Source organism: Rhineura floridana, chromosome 6 (assembly GCF_030035675.1).
Source record: "Rhineura floridana isolate rRhiFlo1 chromosome 6, rRhiFlo1.hap2, whole genome shotgun sequence".
Taxonomy (NCBI): Eukaryota; Metazoa; Chordata; class Lepidosauria; order Squamata; family Rhineuridae; genus Rhineura; species Rhineura floridana.
This window is the reverse complement of record NC_084485.1, coordinates 37922299-37944200: the sequence shown is the minus strand read 5'-3', so window position 1 is coordinate 37944200 and position 21902 is coordinate 37922299. Positions and strand designations below refer to the sequence as shown.

Genomic DNA, 21902 nt, shown 5'->3' with positions numbered 1-21902 from the left:
ACTGGAAATGTGGGGGACAAAATACCATTGGTTCTTCACTGTCTCATGCCATGCCACACTTACTACACAGCTTCAATTGCATGCTGTTACTCAAACTATTATTTTACCATACTGGTAACTGTTCATACTAGAGCAGAATATCAATTAACTGCATGTTTTAAAAACATGAGATAGCACCTTGCATTTCTTCAGTCTATTATCCTGAAAGGCTTTGTCAGTGGTCCACCCTGATCAACTCCTAGAATTCATAAAAAATGCTAGAATTTCTAACACTGTATTAATCAATATGAGATAAACCTATAAGAACAGGTCACTTGAGTACAAGGATGGCAGACAGAAGAGTGGAAAGGGAAAAGGTCAGACAGGGAGAATAAGATGAATCAGGTATCCTGGCAGCAACAGCTAAAGCAGGAGACGAGATAAACAAATGGAAAGAATATAAAGACCAGTTCAGATGGGGGGAAATAAGCACACAATATGTGATAACTTCTGGGAAACCTAGTTCATGCTACAACTGTCAGTGTGGCAACCACATCACTGATCTGTCATACAGCCTAGTCACTGATCACCACACAGTAAGGTCACTTTGCTGTTCTCATCACATACACTAGTGATGGGACAAATTCCTCTTGGTTTGATTTGGCATTGGCTTATTATTTGTGATGTTGGTGCCTGTGCACATGCATGCACATTTTAGTATCCCCCCTCCCCGAATTTTGAACTCCCAGAACCAACCATGGTGGACAGTCCTACATGGTCCTAGCAAATTTTAATCAAGTTATATACATTGCTTGCTCAGATTATTTATTTACATTTATATACCACCCCATAGCCGAAGCTCTCTGGGCGGTTTACAGCAATTAAAAACATTAAAAACAAATATACAAATTTTAAAACACAAAAAACAATTTAAAAACACAACTTAAAAAAATTGAAAATTTAAAAACACATGCTAAAATGCCTGGGAGAAGAGGAATGTCTTGACCTGGCACTGAAAAGATAATCATTCCACTGAGAAGGCCCTCTCCTTTGTTGCCAGCCTCCCAGCTTCCCTCAGAGTAGGCACCCGGAGGAGGGCCTTAGATGTTGAGCATAGTGTATGGGTGGGTTCATGTTGGAAGAGATGGTCCATCAGGTATTGGGGTCCTAAGCTGTGTAAGGCTTTATAGGTTAAAACCAGCACCTTGAATCGAGCTCAGAAACATACAGGGAGCCAATGCAAGCGGGCCAGAATCACTTTTATGTGACCGAGCCGTCTGGTCCCTGTTGCCAATCTGGCCGCTGTATTTTGCACAAGCTGCAAGCTTCTGAACCGTCTTCAAAGATAGCCCCACGTAGAACGCATTGCATAATCTAACTTGGAGGTTACCAGAGCATTGAGCAGTGAAGCCAGGTTATCCCTGTCCAGATAGGGGCATAGCTGGGCCACCAACTGAAGTTGGTAGAAGGCACTCTGTGCCACCGAGGCTACCTGAGCCTCAAGTGACAGAGATGGCTCTAGGAGAAGCCACAAGCTACAAACCTGCTCCTTCAGGGAGAGTGCAACCCCATCCAGAACAGGTTGGACATCCACCATCCGGTCAGAAGAACCACCCACTAACAGCATCTCAGTCTTATCTGGATTGTGCCTCAGTTTATTAGCCCTCATCCAGTCCATTGTCGCAGCCAGGCACCGGTTCAGCACATTGACAGCCTCACCTGAAGAAGATGAAAAGGAGAAATAGAGTTGTGTGTCATCAGCATACTGATGGCAACGCACTCCAAAGCTCTAGATGACCACACCCAATGGTTTCATGTAGATGTTGAACAGCATGGGGGACAGAATTGTCCCCTGCAGAATGCTATACTGGAGAGTCCAGGATGCTGAGCAATGTTTCCCAAGCACCACCTTCTAGAGCCGACCCAGCAAGTAGGAGCGGAACCACCGCCATGCAGTCCCTCCCACTCCCATATCAGCCAGTCTTCCCAGAAGGATACTGTGGTCGATGGTACTGAAAGCCGCTGAGAGATCAAGGAGAATCAACAGAGTCACACTCGCCTGACAGAGGTCATCATACAGGGCAACCAAGGCTGTTTCCGTGCCAAAACCAGGCCTGAAACCAGACTGAAATGGATCCAGATAATCGGTCTCATCCAACAGTGTCTGGAGCTGGCCTGCCACCACTCATTCAAGGACCTTGCCCAGGAATGGAACATTTGCTACCGGCCAATAGTTATTAAAATTTTCTGGGTCCTGGGAGGGTCTCTTCAGGAGTAGTCTCACTACTGCCTCTTTCCGCGGATGCTAAAGATTCTATCCTGGAAGTGCCTAGCAAATTCATTACAGTGGGACTCAGATGGTTCTACCATGTCCTTGGGGCCAGCTTGTAATAGCCCCTGGACAATTCTGAAGAGCTCTGCTGGGCAGCAGATTGATGATTTGATAGTGGCAGCAAAATATTATTTTTTTGCTGCCCTCACTGCCCCTAAATACAGCTTACCATAGGCACTTACCAGTGTGTAATTGCATCCACCAGGAGTTCGTCTCCATCTGCACTCAAGCCGTCTCCTATATTGTTTCATTGCTCTCAGCTCTGGAGTATACCATGGAGCCGTATGAGCTCTACACAGGAGAGGGCACTCAGGAGCAATCATGTCAACCGCCCGGGTCATTTCTGTATTCCACAGTTCAACCAGGGTTTCAACAAGAGTTCCAGCCCTATCAGCCGGAAAACTCCCCAGAGCCCTTTGGAAACCATCCCAATCCATTAGTCTCTTAGATTTACTAATAAGAAGAAAATACATTCTAAGTGTAAATGACAAAGATATTATTTATTTATTTATTTATTTTATTAAGCTTATATACCGCCCGACTAGCAACAGCTCTCTGGGCGGTGAACATTAAAAATACAATAAAAATAACACAATACAGTATATCACAATACAAAACTGTACAAAAAACTGTACAGTCTAAAATCAAAATATAATAATTTAGAATTAACAGGAATTAAAATGCCTCAGAGAAGAGAAAGGTTTTAACCTGGCGCCGAAAAGATGATAGTGTCGGCGCCAGGCGCACCTCCTCGGGGAGACTATTCCATAGTTCGGGGGCCACCACTGAGAAAGCCCTAGATCTTGTCACCACCCTCTGGGCTTCCCTATGGGTCGGAACCCAGAGGAGGGCCTTCGTAGTAGACCGTAGTGTACGGGCCGGTTCATATCGGGAGAGGCGTTCCGACAGATATCGTGGTCCCGCGCCGTATAAGGCTTTATAGGTAAGTACCAACACTTTGAATCTGGCCCAGAAGCATATTGGAAGCCAGTGCAAACGGGCTAGCACAGGTGTTATATGCTCAGACCGCTTAGTTTTTGTTAGCAGTCTGGCCGCCGCATTTTGCACTAGCTGTAGCTTCCGAATCATCTTCAAAGGTAGCCCTACATAAAGCGCATTGCAGTAGTCCAGACGCGAGGTTACCATAGCATGTACCACTGATGAGAGGTCCTCCTTACTCAGATAGGGACGTAGCTGGGCTACCAACCGAAGTTGGTAGAACGCATTCCGGGCCACCGAGGCTACATGAGCCTCAAGTGTGAGGGAAGAGTCTAAGATGACTCCCAGACTACGCACCTGTTCCTTTAGGGGGAGTGTAACCCCATCCAGGACAGGGTATATATCCACCATCCAATCAGAGAAACCATCCACCAACAGCATCTCAGTCTTGTCAGGATTGAGTCTCAGTTTGTTAGTTGCTCCAACTCCCAACTCCGCAAGCCTCTCCAGAAGGATACCATGGTCGATGGTATCAAAAGCGGCTGAGAGGTCAAGGAGAATCAACAGAGTTACACTCCCTCTGTCTCTCTCCCGACATAGGTCATCAAACAGGTCGACCAAGGCAGTCTCAGTGCCAAAACCAGGCCTGAACCCCGATTGAAATGGATCTAGATAATCGGTTTCATCCAATAGTGCCTGGAGCTGGTCAGCAGCCACACGTTCCAGGATCTTGCCCAGGAACGGAACATTGGCTACTGGTCTGTAGCTGCTGAAATCCTCTGGGTCCAAGGAAGGTTTTTTCAGGAGTGGTCTCACTGCCGCCTCTTTCAGACAGCCAGGGACCACTCCCTCTCATAAAGAGGCATTAATCACTTCCTTGGCCCAGCCAACTGTTCCTTCCTTGCTAGTTTTAATTAGCCAAGAGGGGCAAGGATCCAGTACCGAAGTGGTCGCACGAACCTGTCCAAGCACCTTGTCCACGTCCTTGAACTGAACCAACTGAAACTCATCCAACAAAACATGACAAGACTGTGCTCCGGACACCTCAGTAGGATTAACTGCTATTAAATAGGAGTCTAAGTCCCGGCGAATGCATGAGATCTTATGCTGGAAGTGTTCAGCAAATTTATTACATCGAGCTACCGATGTATCTGCCGTATCTTGTAGGCCTGGATGGAGTAGGCCACGAACCACTTTAAAAAGCTCCCGTGGGCGTGAGAGAGATGACTGAATAGTGGTGGCGAAATGTTGTTTTTTTGCCGCCCTCACCGCTCCTACATAGAGCTTAGTAGAAGCACGAACCAGCTCATAATTGCATTCGTCGGGAGTTCGTCTCCATCTCCGCTCAAGCCGCCTCCTGTCTTGTTTCATCGCTCTCAGCTCCGGAGTATACCAAGGAGCTGTATGAGCTCTACATAGGAGAGGGCACGCAGGAGCGATCGTGTCAACAGCCCGGGTCATCTCTGTATTCCACAGATCGGCCAGGGCTTCGACAGGAGCGCCAGTCTTATCAGCCGGAAAAACCCCCAGAGCCTTTTGAAAACCTTCAGAATTCATTAGTCTCCGGGGGTGGACCAATTTAATAGGTCCCCCACCCTTGCAAAGGGAAAAGGCTACTGAAAGTCTAAACTTCAGCAAGCAATGATCTGTCCATGACAACGGGAGAGATGTAAAACTCCCCACATCCAGATCACTATCCCCATGTCCGGTAGCAAAGACCAGGTCAAGAGTATGCCCCGATGTATGTGTTGGGCCACTAACATATTGAGACAGCCCCATGGTTGTCATGGCGGCCATGAAGTCCTGAGCTGCCCCAGACAAAGTAGCCTCAGCATGAATGTTGAGATCTCCCAGTACTAATAGTCTGGGGGATCTCAACAGTACCTCCGAGACCACTTCCGTCAGCTCAGTTAGGGAAGCCATTGGGCAGCAAGGTGGGCGGTACACCAAAAGGATTCCCAGTCTGTCCCTCTGGCCCAGCACAAGGTGCAAACATTCCAGACCAGTGATTGCATGGACATGGTGCTTGGTGAGTGAGATGGAACTCTTATAGACCACAGCAACCCCACCTCCCCGACCCTCAGATCTACCATGATGCTGAACCAGATACCCCGGTGGGCAGAGCTGGGAGAGACTAACTCCTCCCTTTTCGCCCACCCAGGTCTCGGTTAGACATGCCAGATCGGCCACCTCGTCCACAATCAAATCATGGACGAGGGAGGTTTTATTATGTACCGATCTGGCATTAAAGAGCAGCAACTGGAAATCTGAGAGTTGGCTGATAGGACAACCAACAACCCTGCAGGTATGAGAAGGACCAGAACGCAGCACAGCCACTACATGTCTGGGCCGCGTTCTCCTTACCTGGCACGTCCCTCTCATATCACCATACCTCCCTCTACCCGTCACTATGGCAATTGGGGCCCCCTCAGGTCTCCCCTCTTGATGATAAAATCTCTTCCCGAGGCACATGATAAACTATAAATACAAAAAACTCATATACATAAAAATACACATTCACTCACAACATACACTCATATAACACCCATTCATCCACTTCAAACCCACACAGAAGACACAGTCCCGTATTCTGTGCGCCCAAACGCCAGCTCTAAGACTGTTCTTCTTCCCATGTAAAACGCCACCTGGGGCCTGGTCCTGCAAGGTGCCCACGTGCAGAGCAGGAGCCCAAGAAGGAGAGAGCAGAGATGTTGGCCAAGCAGCAGCAGCAAAGCAGGCAGATGGCTCTCCCTCCCTGGGCGGTGATGGTCCTCTTCCCTTGCAGGCACTGGATCTCCCAAGCCCCCTCAGCCAGCTGGCTTATATATCCCCTCCAAAGAAGGGACAGGTGGAACAGTATCAGGCACAGCTGGCTGAGTACCTGGAGCCTGGTCCTGCAAGGTGCCCATGTGCAGAGCAGGAGCCCAAGAAGGAGAGAGCAGAGATGCCAGCCAAGCAGCAGCAGCAAAGCAGGCAGATGGCTCTCCCTCCCTGGGCGGTGATGGTCCTCTTCCCTTGCAGGCACTGGATCTCCCAAGCCCCCTCAGCCAGCTGGCTTATATATCCCCTCCAAAGAAGGGACAGGTGGAACAGTATCAGCACAGCTGGCTGAGTACCTGGAGCCTGGTCCTGCAAGGTGCCCACGTGCAGAGCAGGAGCCCAAGAAGGAGAGAGCAGAGATGCCAGCCAAGCAGCAGCAGCAAAGCAGGCAGATGGCTCTCCCTCCCTGGGCGGTGATGGTCCTCTTCTCTTGCAGGCAGTGGATCTCCCAAGCCCCCTCAGCCAGCCGGCTTATATATCCCCTCCAAAGAAGGGACAGGTGGAACAGTATCAGGCACAGCTGGCTGAGTACCTGGAGCCTGGTCCTGCAAGGTGCCCACGTGCAGAGCAGGAGCCCAAGAAGGAGAGACCAGAGATGCCAGCCAAGCAGCAGCAGCAGCAAAGCAGGCAGATGGCTCTCCCTCCCTGGGCGGTGATGGTTCTCTTCCCTTGCAGGCACTTTAGTGCTAGTTGTATCTTTGGATTTTTATATAATGTCCCACAGCTTGTCCTGTATTGGTGTGTTCCATAACTGTGAAGGTCTTACTTACTGATAGGTGGTGCCAACTTTATTCCAGAGTCTCAGCAACCATGAATAAGTCAATGTCTATGGTGAACTGTACTTACACCCTCCAAAGAGTGGTCCCTGAGAACACAGAAGTTGACTACCTCTGTTCTAGAGCAACTGATATCTCCTATCCTCATTCCTCTTTCACTTCAAAAGACGCCTCTTCATGGGACCTTAGATCAGCTACTGTTGACTGAAGCACACTGTGTGAAAGTATGATGAGCAACATATATGTTATATTTCCTCAAATGTGACAGACCCTAGCCTTCTTTAAGCAATGAGACCCTCAGCTGATGGGGGGGGTGTGAGAATGAGAATATTAACCCTGCCCCTCTCTGACACGTGGCTGTACTTTCTGTGCTTGTGTTGGCTCCGTCCCTGATTTAGAACTTTGCATGATCAGGTTTCTAAACTGTGCAGAAAGCAGGTATAATAGATGCAGATGTTTGCTCTCCAACTTGTGGAGGGCAACAGAGACAGGCATAGTGATGGGTCACTGGCTGCACTTTCCTTTACACCAGTGGTTCCCAAACTTTCCCCACCATCAACATATCTGAGGATCTTGGTGGACCACTTACTGCTTTTTTCTGCCTGTTGTAGCAATCATTATTCCAGTTACTTCACATTGTAATACAATAAAATACAATATAAGAAATAAAAGAAGCAGTAACAATTAAAAACCAATATGAATATTCAATGTGATGGATACATTGACTCCCATTTTTAACCGCAAATATGCCATGGACCACCTAGATGAAACTTGCGGACTACCGGTGGTCCATGGACTACACTTGCAGAACCCCTGCCTTACACAATCCAAATCTTTTTCAGTGATAGCCCCTAGTATGTGGAATGCCCTTCCACTTGAGATATGGCTTTCTAACTCCCGCTTAGATTTTCGTCGACATGTTAAAACGTTTTTATTTCGCCAGGCTTTTAATATGTAAATGGCACTATTTCATTTAATGTTCATTTTAAATTGATTTTTAATGGATATGTTAACTGGTTTTATGAGTTTATTTACATTGTATGAGACTATACTGTTGTTCGCCACTTTGAATTCTGTGAACGAAAGCGGGTTACAAATTGGCAAATAAAATAAATAAATAAAAATAAATTATGCAAGGGAATCTAAGGCCCAAATAGGACTCCTGCCTGACTTTTTTTTTTTTTTTTGCTAGGTGTCTAGGTTTTCAAGAGTTGTTCTTGCATAATGTTTGGTGACAGCACTGTAAAGTGATACAATCAGTTTTGACCCAGGCAAAACTATTGGCAAGCCTTTCCACATTATACTGCAGATGCAAGAAAGACTGGCCTGACTAACCCTTTTCTTTTTCACATTGCTCTTGGGCACTTTGAAGCAGAGAAGGTGTTGGGGAAAGGGAATGCTTTAAGCCTTCTCCTGAGTTCCCCCTGCAATTTCTCCCCCCTGCAGTGTTCCAGACCTGTGTGGGGCCAGCATCAAGAGTTGACATTTTGGGGCACTGGCAAGGCCCACATCCAGCAGAGGGGCATTGTTGATCCCTCCTCTACAGCCCCTAGGTCTTCCTCATCCTTGTTGTTGTCTGTTCACCTGCCCTCTCTAAACACGTGTGCAGCAATGAGAACAAGGAGATGAGAAGCAGCCTACACTTTTCTTTACCTCTCCTTCTATGCAATAGCATGGTTTGGAGAGGACAAGCTCATGGGTGGTGGTGAGAGAGGCAAGGAGTTGGATCCAATCAGGGTGAAGCCCCACTGAGGTCAGCTTGACTAAGGGCTGTTCAAAAACTGAAGCCACAAGTATAGAACCAATACATGAGATAATGGGGGGGGGATTCTCAGGATGGAAATGGCTGGAAGGGTAAGAGTTAGGTGCTACCTTTCACCAGGCCTCTTTGCTGTTGCAAAGCCCATCCTCTGGACACTGCTGTGGAATACAGAAGGGGGTGTTATTTGTCCCAGCCTTACTCCAAAGAGTTCAAGGTGGCATGCATAGTTCTCCCTGTAACAAACCTGTAAGGTAGGTTAGACTGAGACATAGTGACTGTTAAGGTTGCCAGGTCAGAAGCATCCCAAAGCCTGAGATTTCAGGGGTGGGCCCTAGTGATGTCATGGGGGCAGATCGTAGTGATGTCATAGGGATGGGCCGTAGTTAGGGTTGCCAGGTCAGAAGCATCCCAAAACCTGAGATTGGAGGGGCGGGCCTGAGTGATGTCATGGAGGTGGGCCTGAGTGATGTCATGGGGCAGGCCTGAGTGATGTCACAGGGCGGGCCCAAGTGATGTCATTAAGCATCAATCACAGTTGCTTGGAGCATACAATTTTAAAAAAATCTGATTGGAAATTAAAATAGAAATCTTAGCTAAAAGATGGAGCCTGGGTAGGGAACATTTAATCTAGCCTACTTACTTTCAGCAAGAAGGGTTTAAGTGCCTTCCGGCCAGGCCAGTCACCAAAAGGCCACTGTAGGGACAAAGGAGCCTAGTGTTGTGGAGATGTTAGATGGGAGCATTCGGGAGTAAAGATGGAGGCTCCTAAAGGCTGCAATTCTAAACACACTTACTAAGGGATTAAGCCCCATAGAACTCAACAGGACTGACTTCTGAGTAGATATAGTTTGGATTGTGCTTTTGGTAAACCTTGACTAGGGATCCTCTGCAAAAACATCCATCTCCAAGCAGGGTTGGCAACCCCCTGCCTGGAATGCCCTGTCTGTACGTTTCAATGCAGCTGCTCCAAACTTCTTTATAGATTTGACCCTTCACTTCAGAAAGAGATCAGAGAAATGAATAAGAGTAAGAAGATTCTCTACCCTCTTCTGTCTACCTTGTGGGCTGCTGTAAACTCAATTTGACAGCCAATCCCATTCCAGTGGGTAATAATTGACAGAGAGAAAACACCCATGGTTTCACAGACAGCAGCTTGGGAAGAAGAACAACTGCAGCCACACTTCCCAGTATGTGAATTCTCTTTTACCGCTATTGGGCAAGAAACAGTCATGCAACCAACAAGGTGCATCATCAGTGGGTTTAAGGGGGCTGAGCTGAGTGCATGGAACCACTGTTGTTGCTTCTATGGATGAAAGGGAGTAAGGTTAAAGGTAAATGAGATGCAAACAGAAAAACAAAAAGAAAATGATTTCCTAAATGCAATACCATACCAACCACAAGAAGATCCCTATTAATAAGGCAGAAAACTCAGCATCCCACAACCAGTCAGGATTCCTAACCAAAAAACACAACTAAAAAACTCCTGGCAGCCAGTCAGCCGATGTCACAGAAATCCCCATGCAGTACAGCCTGACTCTGGGGGCTGCAGTTAGTGCAGAATGCTGTGGCATGACTGCTGACATGAGTGAGACCCTGTCAGCACATAACAGCTCTGCTCTGAAATCTGCACTGGTTGCTGATTTGCTACCAGGCCAAGTTCAAGGTGTGCTTTCCATGATACGGCGGCCACATAGTACTTGTTCTGCTCTTGTAAGAAATCAGTCCTTTAGTGTGGCAGCACCTATGCTTTGGAACTCCCTGCCTATTGACATTAAGCAGATACAAGCTAAGCACGGTCAGGTCTGGTCAGTGCCTGGATGAGAGACAACCTGGGAACCATATGTAAGCTGCCTTGGGTTTCAATCATAAATAGAAAGGCAGGGTAGAAATGTAATAAATAAATAAAATATCCAGGCATGTAGAAGCTATTGTGTTTTTTATCTGTTTTTAACTCATTGTTTGTTTTATTATTTTGAATGTTTTTAAATACCTGTCTTTAACTGTTTTTGCCAATAATTTTATTGCTTTAATTCCTTCTGTAAACCACTTCGAGATTTTTTACAATAAAGTGGTATATAAATGTTGTAAATATAATACATAAATAAATTTTGGAGTCACTGTGGCTCTTGGGTCTCTTTCCACTTTTAGGAACAAAGGAATCTACCTTATACTGTACCAACTCAGGCCATTTGATACCATCTAGCTGGGTATTGATGACATGGACTAGCATTGGCTCTCCAGGATTCCAGGCAATATTGTTTTCCAGAAATTGAAGTTTGGACCTTTGCTTGCAAAGCATATGCCCTACCACTGAGCTACAGCTGAGCTATTTAAAAAAATATCTTTTAAAATTATTATTTTCCATTCACTAATGAATGCATACCTAGGGAAGCATACCTAGGGAAGATCCACATCATTCTTTTAAAGCACGTTAAACACATTTGAAGTACATGAATCCTACCACAGAAACCTGGGAACTGTAGTTTGTTAAGGGTGGTGGGAACAATAACTGTGAAGGGGAAACTACACTTCCCAGGATTCTTTGGGGGAAGCCATGTGCTTTAAATGCAAGTTGGATGTGCTTTAAATGTATTGAGTGGATCTACTTAATTAACTTTGCCTACATGTAAATCATTTTAATTAATTTTTTAAAATGAGAATGAGCTATAAAGTTTACTGGGTGACCAGGGGCTACTTACCATCTATCAGCCTAATCTGCCCCTTAGGATGAAAACAACAAAGGGGAACCATGACAACCCCAAGGGAGAAGGACACACTTAAAATGTAGAAAAAGTAATAATGTACTAGCATAGTGTGAAAATCAAATACTTATTGGGACCTGGTATGAAGAAATATTTATATAAGCATGACTGTCAAAGATGTTCATTATTTACACAGCCTGTAATATATTTGTAGTGCAATCCTATTATTGTTTACTCAGAAGCAAGTCCAAATGTATTCAATGGAGCATACTCAAACAGGGAAGTGTGCACAGAACTGTAGCCTCAAGTGATAAGGAACACTCACCCAAATTTCACTCAAAATTCAGAATCATGCCACTTTAAGCTGTTTTGCAACTGTTTATACTTTTTATGGTTACTGGATTTTAAAGGGATTTGTTTCTTATTGAGAGCTGCCTTGGTCTCCAGTCGGCAACCCTACCTCACAGGGTTGTCGGGAAGACTCCACACACACACACACACACACACACACACACACACACACACTGGAGATGTAAGAATACATAGAGCCCATAGAAAAATACATAGAGTTTATTGTCAAAGTGAGTTGGTCATTTAGTTTTTTTCAAATAAAATAAGTATTAGTTCCCTACATAATAAAAGCAGTGATATCTATGTAAGCCCTGCCTAATTGCTTTAAAAACAGGATTGGAGGGGGAGAGATTTACAACACAAACACAATCCTTTGCTATGTTCACTCAAAAGTCCCATTAATTTACAGCACAATCCTAACAATGTCTACTCAAAATTACTATTGAATTCAATGGGGCTTACTCCAGGTATGTGGGATTAGCATTGCAGCTTTAACCCAGAAAAGCAAGTATTGGATTAAAGGTTCATTTTGGGAAAGTTTGCAGAACATTGCCATCTTCAACAGCCCAGGAAAATTTAAACTTGTTTGACTCCTGAACACAAGAGAAAAAAAGACTCTTGGTACTGATGAAAGTTATATACTTACTCATTTTATGAGATTTTCAGATAAACAGGGGAAAAAACCAATAGTTTTCTACTTTTGCAACGGAGTCTAGGTGCTCTTATTGGCTACAAACCCGAAAGGGAGGGATTAGAGCAGGCAGCTAAGAGATCATTTCACGGAAATTGTGTGGGGGCGGCTGACATTTTGGTGTATATCTCATGAACCAGACCACCTAGAAACCTTTTTTAAAAAAGCAAAAGCCGAGAGTCTGGAGATTAAGCTGACTCACTCAGAGACCTGGGGAGGACCCCAAAAATCCAGAGTCTCCAGGCGAAAACCAGATACTTGGCAACCCTATGACTGACCCAAGGTCACCCAATGTGTTTTGTGGCAGAGTGAGGACTTGGATCTGGGTCTCAGTTCAGCACTACACCTCATTGAAACTGAAGATTAGCAGTTGAGCTAATGTTATGCAGTGTCACGTGCAGTTTGGCCACTAGGGTAGGTCCAAAGCAAAAATTGACATTATCTGCAAGGAACATGGTGGGGCACAAATAAGCCATTGGGAACTTGATTCAAGAATCTCCACAAAGCATGGAAATGCATAAGGCTTATAGTCATCAATGAGAATTCATTCAGTCTGCATTTTTGAACCAAACAGGCCTCATTCTCAGTTCCCAGGTTTATACAAAGATCATAATGCAGCTGACAATCAGATTGCCCAGTGCTCTGAATTTTGTAATGTAGTTTTGTCTTTAAAATACATGCAAACATTTTAAAAATGTGTACAGTATACGTTCAATTCTTGTGCATTTAAAAAAAAATCTTCAGGGAAGAGGACAGAATAGACCTATGACTGAATGCATGCACAATGGACACAGAATGGAAACATCTATCCCTAGCTCATACTTTACCATGTCTGTCATGTATGCAGCAGCCAATTGTGCTTCCATTGCTACCATACTGCAACTCACTCTGTGCATGGAGAGGAGTTGGGACTGTTTACGCACAGTATATCTCTGCCAAATGACCATGAAGCATCCAAATCAGCTGTTTGGTAGGAAGGAGGGATGGGTGAATCTGTTTAATTTCATTTTCTCATTTTCCCAGTCTTGTTCAGTTCTCCACATTTCAACATCAGTTTGCAAATTTTCTTTTTAAAAAGTTGTCATGAAAACCCATCCACATTATAGTGTACATTTCTCCTAAAATACACATTTTATATGCATTTTTGCCTACTATAATGCACTTTCACTGAGATATAAAAAAAATTATGCACACTTTACCCTTACTATGTCAATATTTGTACACATTACTTGGCTGGAGAACTGGGTTGCAAAATTCAGAGATGTGTGAATTTCAAAGGATGGCTGTATTTCTGTTCACATATTGTTTTGGAAAGTGCAAATTACGTATGTCTGCCTTCAGTTATGTAGGTTTGGGTAATAAGCGACTAATAAATCTAATAAATAAATAATGAGACTAACAAACAGAATCAAATCTCTCTCCCATCCCTAGTAGGAAGTAGATGTAGGGGGGGAAATAAATCCATCCCCCTTTTCTACCTCCCGAACAGCTGTTTGGCGCAATTGACCAATTTCTAAAAGTGCTGAACCACAGCACCTTGAAAGCCCCAGCACCTGGAAAGAGGAAGGAAATTGTCATACAACATTCATTTGTGTATGCATGTCCTCAGCTGCCTAGGAATGCATGCATGGAAGCCTGCCCTTGCCTTACTTCTGCAGTCATGTTTCCACGTAGCAGCAGTCTACTAGTCCAATCCAAAGGAAGTTCCATGTAAGAAAAAGCTCCACCTGGTCAGTTTATTATTTATTTGTTGAAGATGTATACCTCATGTATTAATCCAATGATCTTCAAGACAGAATATACTGCAATAATACAATGCAAAACACACACCTGATATATATACAATCTATCAGCACATAATCCTCTGGCCAATGGAAGGAACCAGAGTGTGCTTCCCTTCAGTTCTGCAGTCCCAAAACAACAGAGAATTTGAGCAGAGTGTTCTTTCTGGCAGGAAGGGGAGAGGAGAGAAAACTTCCTGTTTGCTCCTTCTGTGGCTGATGGTTGAAGGCTGGTCTTCCTGTTGCTCTGATCTTATTCCTGGGAGATGGGTGTGTGTGTAATCTTTCAGTGGCCTTTAATCTTCTGGGAGATGGATGGGACCAGAGTGTTTCCCTTCAGTTCCCCAGTCCCATGTAGTCAAAGTTTGTTCTATAACAGCGACAATAATGGTTTCCTTAGGGTAGTTGAAATCACATCAGCCCTCTTTCTGTGGACTCAGACAAAATGGAATGATTATGTAGATAATATATAGGGCATCTGTCTCTCACAAACCTATGGTTATTGTACTCTGACATACAGGCATTTACCCTGACTCACAATGCATCTAAACAGCATGTGCTCTTCTTACCAGTTCAAACATGTCACTAACACTCTCTCAGCCCTGTGGGATTAACCTCTGTCTGTCTCTTGTCTAGTTTAGACATCATCTCCTATTGCTAGGCAACAGGAAACAAGGTCTGAATTTGGCCTAATGGGCACTCTTAGTGATGATGCAGGGAGACAGACAGATTTTTTATGAGCTCACTTGACCCTTCAGGTTGGGAAGTAGAAACACTTGTTTTGTAGTAAATTGAGCAAAACACGACAGAGACTTTAAGAGGGAGCAGCAGTGAGACCGGCTACAGTGATAACAGGCATTCTGCATTCCTCGTGTCATTAATATTTCCTACGCTGCTACTTGTGAACTATGTTTCATCTGGACATTTTACCTTACCCATGGTATCATGGCATCATATATACAAAGCAAAAACTTTAATTTGAATGGTTGCAGTTGTTTCAACCCAGTCATCCTAAGCTCTCAAGTATTCTGCCATTCTGCTAAAATACCAGGGTCAAACGGACTCCAAATTACAGACATTTTAAACACAGGTGAGATCTATTTGACAAGGACTCTGGTATAATATACAAATATTAAATGTATAAATGATTTTTTAAATAGTACAGGGTAACAGCTATACGAGGATGGTATCTGAGGTCTGTTGTAACTCCAGTATCCTGCACCAGAGCCCTGATACTCATGCATCCTCCCCCCACACCCTTTGGGTGAAAATATCTGAGACAGCAGATATGCAGGCCTGAACTAAAGATGAGAGGGCCTAGGTCTGATAGGAGGGAAAATCCTAAGTAATATGTACTATACTTTGCCAAAAAAAATCATAAAGTCATCAAATAAATTATGTAAAATTCACAAATATATTCAGATCAAAGAGGAAAAAAACTTCAAACAGAAATAATTCGCTACACTACTTTCTTCAAACTCTGTTCTGTTCCTGCTTTGGCAGCGGCAAACCTCCAATATAATTCCTCCAAGGGGGTCAAGATGGCATACATATGTGGACTTCTCAGAACAACAGCCCTGTAAGGAAAATAAGCCTAAAATCATAACTGGCTTAAGTCATCCAGTGAGCTTTGTAGCTAAACTGGGGAACTGAGGGCCTAAAAATATATCAGAGTTGAACGCTATGTCTTTATTAGCCTAATGGCTAATCTAACCCTACTTCTGGATTCAAACTACTGGGAATCATAATATGTAATTAAATTACCAAAGGAAGTGAAGGTATTAGGGAAGCAGGAGAAATATTTGAAATCATCCCTTTTTCCTTCACCATCCACCAGTATCAGGGAAATCAGTTTTCAAGTATCATATGATGATGATGACAAGATGGTATTGCCGCCACACCACCAAGAAAGACTCGAGACACTAAAATGTTATATTTATAAAAATATAATTTTGGAGAACCTGCAGTCCAAATCGACCAAATTAACCAAATTCAACCTGTTCGGGTAGGTGAGGCTAAAACTACATCTGGCATGGCAACATCCCCCCCCCAGCCCCCTGGGCACGTCAACAGCCATAGGCTGCGGCCCCCCAGCCAAGGATGTGGATAAATACATCCTTCTGTGCTAGGCAAGCCCTGGGTGGTCACCCACCCTGCACATCTGGGCCCTGCTGTACCACCATTCACCAGAATGTGCAAGATAGGCCCCCAGACACACGCTACTCAGCCCCTAAATGGCGACTAGCAAAACTCATACTGAAAGGGTGGGAAGGCGGGAGTTGTAAACAAACGAAGAGGGAGTCCAGAGGGCAGAGCAAGCTTAAGAGCCTTGCTCACCACCCCTCCCCCAATGGATTAGAGGTCACGTGACCTCCCTCTGCTGGACCAAACCACCTTCATCTTTCTTGAAAATTGGGGGGGAGGCAAAGATGCCCCCACAGAAGGTGGGAATGGCATTGTATCTTGGTAAAAATTGCATTATGTTAACAAGAAAGAACCTAATTAATACTGGGAGAGAAGTGGCACAAAGGAACATACTGTTATATGGTGGTCATGCCCAAATATAATACAATACTAGGAAAGGGTCTTTCACTGTATAAAATCTTTTACAGGGTATACTGTCACCATGGACTCACTCACCATTTTTTGTTCATGTTAGCTTTGATGAAGAGAGTATTATGAGTATACAATGCGAACTAATAGGCTTTAGTTAATAGGGGCCAAATTTCACAATGGAAAATCCCCAGGTACCACCTAATAAGAGGTGGTTTGACAATGTATGAGAATAGCTTAAAATGGACAAAATATGCATTTTAGAACTACTTTGCACTTTTATTTCAATGATTTCTTGAGGAAATGGTTCTTGTTTCTTGTACGGTATGTATTATCTGTAAAAGGGGATGTGTAAAAGGTCTGCTTTTTTAAACAAACCCTAACACCTCTTTATCTTAACAGCTCATCAACGTAAGGTAGATAGACTATTAAATGTGGGTTTTCACTATGTTGGGACCATTAGAATCTGCTGGTACCTGGGTGCGCAATGTTTCATTTCTCCCCATGGGAAAATATCATTTTAATAAAACATTCATTTAAAAAAAAACATACACAAAGGGAGGGAAGGCTGACATACCTTAGAATTATGAGCTCCTTTATCATAGCCGAATATATGCAAAATGACATTAGAGTTGAAAGGTTAAGGGGAGAAAGATAAGAGAATGTTAGGGAGAAAGTTTTACACATTTTATGCATCTCTCCATTCAAATATGATTATCCCCCCCCCAAAAAAGGAGGTTGAAGAGTATATTATTTATTAAAACAGTGCTGTCAGATTTTTAAAACTGATCCTATTTCTGTAACAACAGCCTGTGAAATTAGATATTAAGCAGATGAAGATTAAGTAGGTGTGGGTTATTTGGTAGGACAGGTATGGGGAACTTTGGCCCTCCAGATGTTGCTGACCTACAACTCTTATCAGCCTCAGCAAGCATGGCCAATTGCCAAGGATGATGAGAACTGCAGTTCAGAAACATCTGGAGGGCCAAAGGTTCCCCACACCAGGTCTAAGATGCACACCTAAGTGACGTTAATGCTTTGGGCAGGGATGGAGAGCCTGTAGACTACAACTCCCATCATCCCCTTGGCCATTGGCCATGCTGGCTGGGGATGATGGGAGTTAAAAGTCCAACAGCATCTGGAGGTCCTCTGGCTTCCACAGCCCTGCCTCAAGGCATACAAGTCTTCTCTCACTATCTCTGCTCCTATATATGGGATTTAGACAACTTTTTTTTTAAGCCTAGCGATACTTGAAAAATCCTCAGACATTTTTTTCTTGCCTCTTCCATGGCCCCATCTGCACCATACATTTAAAGCATGATCATATCACTTTAACCAGTCATGGAGTTCCCCAAAGAATTTTGGGGAATGTAATTAGTTAAAGGTGATGACAGCAGTTAGGAGACCCCTATTCCCCTCACAGAGCTACAATTTCCAAAGTTCCCGGGGAAGAGGGATTGCTTGTTAAACCACTCTGAGAATTGTAGCTCTCTGAGGGGAACAGAGGTCTCCTACAAACTCTCAGCACCTTAAACTATAGTGCCCAGGATTCTTTGGGGGGAGCCATGACTGTTTAAAGTGGTGTGATAATGCTTTAAATGTATAGTGCAGACGGGGGTCAATGTTTTGACACTTAGCTTGTTCTTTGGTCCTGCTTCATCATTTGTCCCCCAGTCCTGACTTGCCCTTGGCCCTGACTCCTGGCTTGTCTCTTGACCCTGCCTTGCTCGTTATTTTTAACCCCCCTCCAGTCTCGTGGCTTCTGCTTCCAGACTCACCTCAGACTGCTGGCTATGGCTTAGTCCTGACAGTAGTGCCCACTGAAGCAGTTTGCTAATAGGAACCACAGACCACTGCTGCAGGGCAATTGAGGGGGGAGGGAAAATGGGGGCCCTGAAACCTGGGAGGCAGCACTGGAGGCGGAACACACCTCAGCCAACCCTGAGGAAGTGTTTGAAGTCACCCCCGCTGATGTCAGCAGTCTGCACCGGGAGCAACAGCCATATCCATCTGTTGACTTGTTCTCATCTCCATATCCACTTTCCAATGGTTACAGGTTAAGGAGGGAATCTCCTTTCCTCCTTTATTACCCCACCGTGGCAGCTTTCTTGTCTTTTCAGTGCAGCGATGGGGAAACTCAGGCCTGGGGACCAAATGTGGCCCTCCAAGCCTCCCTATCAGACCCTTGAGACTCTCCTTAGGCTACACCCATCACCAGCCCGGCTTTGCACCCTCTTTTGGTGTTCTTTGTCTGACTGGAATGTGGTCTTGAACTCTGATAATGCCTGGATGGAGAGTGGTGTGTCAATGTGTGGAGAAACTAGCCTACTATACAAAAGCAAAATGAACATACGTTGTTCTGCCCACTTTGCCTTTGGCCCCGTCCACCACTGGCATGTAGCCCTGAAAAGGTTGCCCAGAAGGGAATTGCCTTTGAGCTGAGAAAGGTTCCCCACCTCTGTCTTGGTAAATCAGTTCACTTGCCATTGTTCACTTGCCGGTTCACTTAGTAAATCAGTACCCTTAAGGGAAAAGCGACTTGCAGCCTCGTTTCATCTTTCCACCTCCAAATATTGGCCCAAAGATCTTCATACTCAATGCTGTCTTGGTTGCTGTTCCAGGAGGTGGCTCAGCCCAGTTCTAAACCAAAAGCAAGTGACGAAATACATTGGCATTTGGCGCATCCGTTGAGTTCAGAACTTCAAATGCAAAGAGCTATTGAGCAAATCCCAGGTGCCTCTTCTGTCAAGCATATGGAAGAACTGGAAAGGGCAGGACAAAGAAATCCAACCATTTTCATTCACCTCGAATACCAATTTCCATCTTCCAGAGACAGAAGACAAGGAAAAATATCCTAATGTAAACTGGCACAGAGACCAATGCACAGCAGTTAACATTAATTATGTATTACACAAAGCAATACAGATAGAGAGGGATGGGGGGTGAAGGGGGACCTCGCAACACTATTAATAATGAAAGGGGAAATTTGTAAACTCTCTACAAGGAATAATTTGCATAGCAATATAAACATGGCCCATAATGCTAAAACGCGGGCAGTGGTGCTATGCTTTTTTTAAAAGAAAAAACAGAGCCATAGCTTTAAACATTTGAGGCAATGATTAAATTATAAGAACATGCTTTCTATTATAATTTGCAGAGAGGAATATTTATGCTTTACTAGGTGACTGTAAGTTACAAGATGTATTAATAAAAGTGGTCAGAAAGTTTTTCTCTTCTGATGAGGGCTGGGAAAGCAGGAAGCTGTTTGCCTTGAAAATAAATTGGTCCATCTTGACAGCCCCATGGGATATTGATGCCCCGTGGGGAGAGGGAAATTGAGGCTCAAAAGAATGCTTCGGGCAGACCGTGATCCCTGCCTTTAAAACCACTCCTTCCTAGGTTGCTAGGGAAAGTGCATCAGCATAAGAACATAAGAACATAAGAAGAACCCTGCTGGTTCAGGTCAATGCCCCGTCTAGTCCAGCTTCCTGTTCTCACAGTGGCCAACCAGGTGCCCGGGAGAAGCCCTCAAGCAGGCCTTGAGTGCAGCAACACTCTCCCCACCTACGATTCCCAGCAACTGGTAGTCAGAGACACACTCCTTCTGACAGTGGAGGCAGAGCAAACCCACAGAGCAAAGAACTGGGGCAAGCAGCCCTCTCAAGGTGGGTTGTGCTTTCCACCCTGGTTTTCCTCACAGAAATTTAGCAGGGGCATTTAGCTGTTTTGGTGCCCCCTCCTTGATATTTCATAACATCCCTGCTTCTGATAGATACAGGCAATCATTCAGAATTAATTGAGCTGCACTTGTACAAGCACCATATGCCATATGGTTTTGCCACATGTATGGCACCTAAATCTCCTCGAATTCTCCGTTTACCCAGAAAAAAACAAATTTTCTGGTACCCATTAGCAGTATGCCTCACCTCTGTGTGTACCCTGAAAAACAAGGCAAATCAGGGTGATTCGGAGCAGAATCTTGTATTCTCATTGGAGCTTGCCATTGACAAGGCATGTCAGGGCAGATCAGGAAGTGTCCAGCCTTTGAGTTCCTCTGTTGCCTCAGTTTTTCCAAAAAGTTAAATGCATTATCTCCCTCTCACTCCACTTCTCTTTTCTGAGAAGCGAAACCAAGCTGGCTGGGGAAATATCCCGAGGGGAGGGGAGATCTTTCATTTTGATTGTGAGGGCTAGCATTTTTATAATAGAGAATTATTTTCCCATTGCACTGCAATCACAGTGATTTGGGGAAAAGATATTGAAGTAAGTAAACAGTGTTGTTCTTCACATGAGTCATCATCCCCCACCATCATCCCCCTCTCATTTTGGCTATGAGAGTAGGCTGTACAAGGTGGACTTAGACTGTTGGAGGTGGTCTGCCACATTCTCAATCTGCCTCATTCCCAATACTTATTGTTTCGTAACAAAAAATTAAAGATCATAGCTTTCTCTCTTTTTCACCATGAAGGATACTTCTAGGAAAGGGGAGGTGTAGCAACAAAAAAAGGACTTTTCCATTTTTTTATAATGGAAAATCACCTGCATGATAGCCTCTAGACTTATTTGCCTGAACTGTGCAGGTTTCTTACCTAGCAGCACTTCCCTAATGATCCTAGTTTTCAAACTCATTGTTGCCTCTACCCCCCCACCAAAAAAAAAAAGAAACCCTAGGTGAGGGAACATGCCTTGCAAGAGAACTGCTGCAGCTATTTTTCTGAGATATGGCAGGCTTCATCACCTCAGAAGGAACAACCATGCCTGAAATTTGCATTCAGTTATGGCAGAATTTTTTTAAAAAGTTAAGTTTAAATTTTCTGTTTTAAAAAATAAAAGTTAATGGTTCCCTGCATGAAAACCCCTTAATGGATCTGCCAGAAATTTGGCAAGCTTAATTCACCCTATACAGGCTGATTTGCCTGCAAATTTTATCCACTTTTGTGAAAAGGGTAAAAAGCTATAGCCATGTTTAGGTCCCCCATTATAATCAATGATGACAAAACAGAGCTTCACATTTAACAGATCAAATTTGTACCTGCATAACTAATTGAATTGGAGTGACACAGAGAGGATCCAAAACAGATCGGGCTGCTTCCCAACATTATAAACACAGATACAAGGTATATCTTGTGGTCTCTGCACACCCTTACTACCCATGTCCTTGATAAATCATTCTTCCTATGTTTCCTGTTGTAGATATTTTGGCATATATATATATA

General features: G+C 44.3%; 1 long non-coding RNA gene across 1 annotated transcript; it reads right to left on the bottom strand.

The window, feature by feature from the left end:
• Window positions 1–15597: 15597 nt before the first annotated feature.
• On the bottom strand, window positions 15598–20699 carry LOC133386610 (uncharacterized). The gene is made up of 4 exons (XR_009763209.1): window positions 20613–20699; window positions 19143–19326; window positions 17264–17280; window positions 15598–15710 (listed from the first exon to the last, which is right to left on the bottom strand). It is a non-coding gene; the product is annotated as an uncharacterized LOC133386610 (long non-coding RNA).
• Window positions 20700–21902: the final 1203 nt, after the last annotated feature.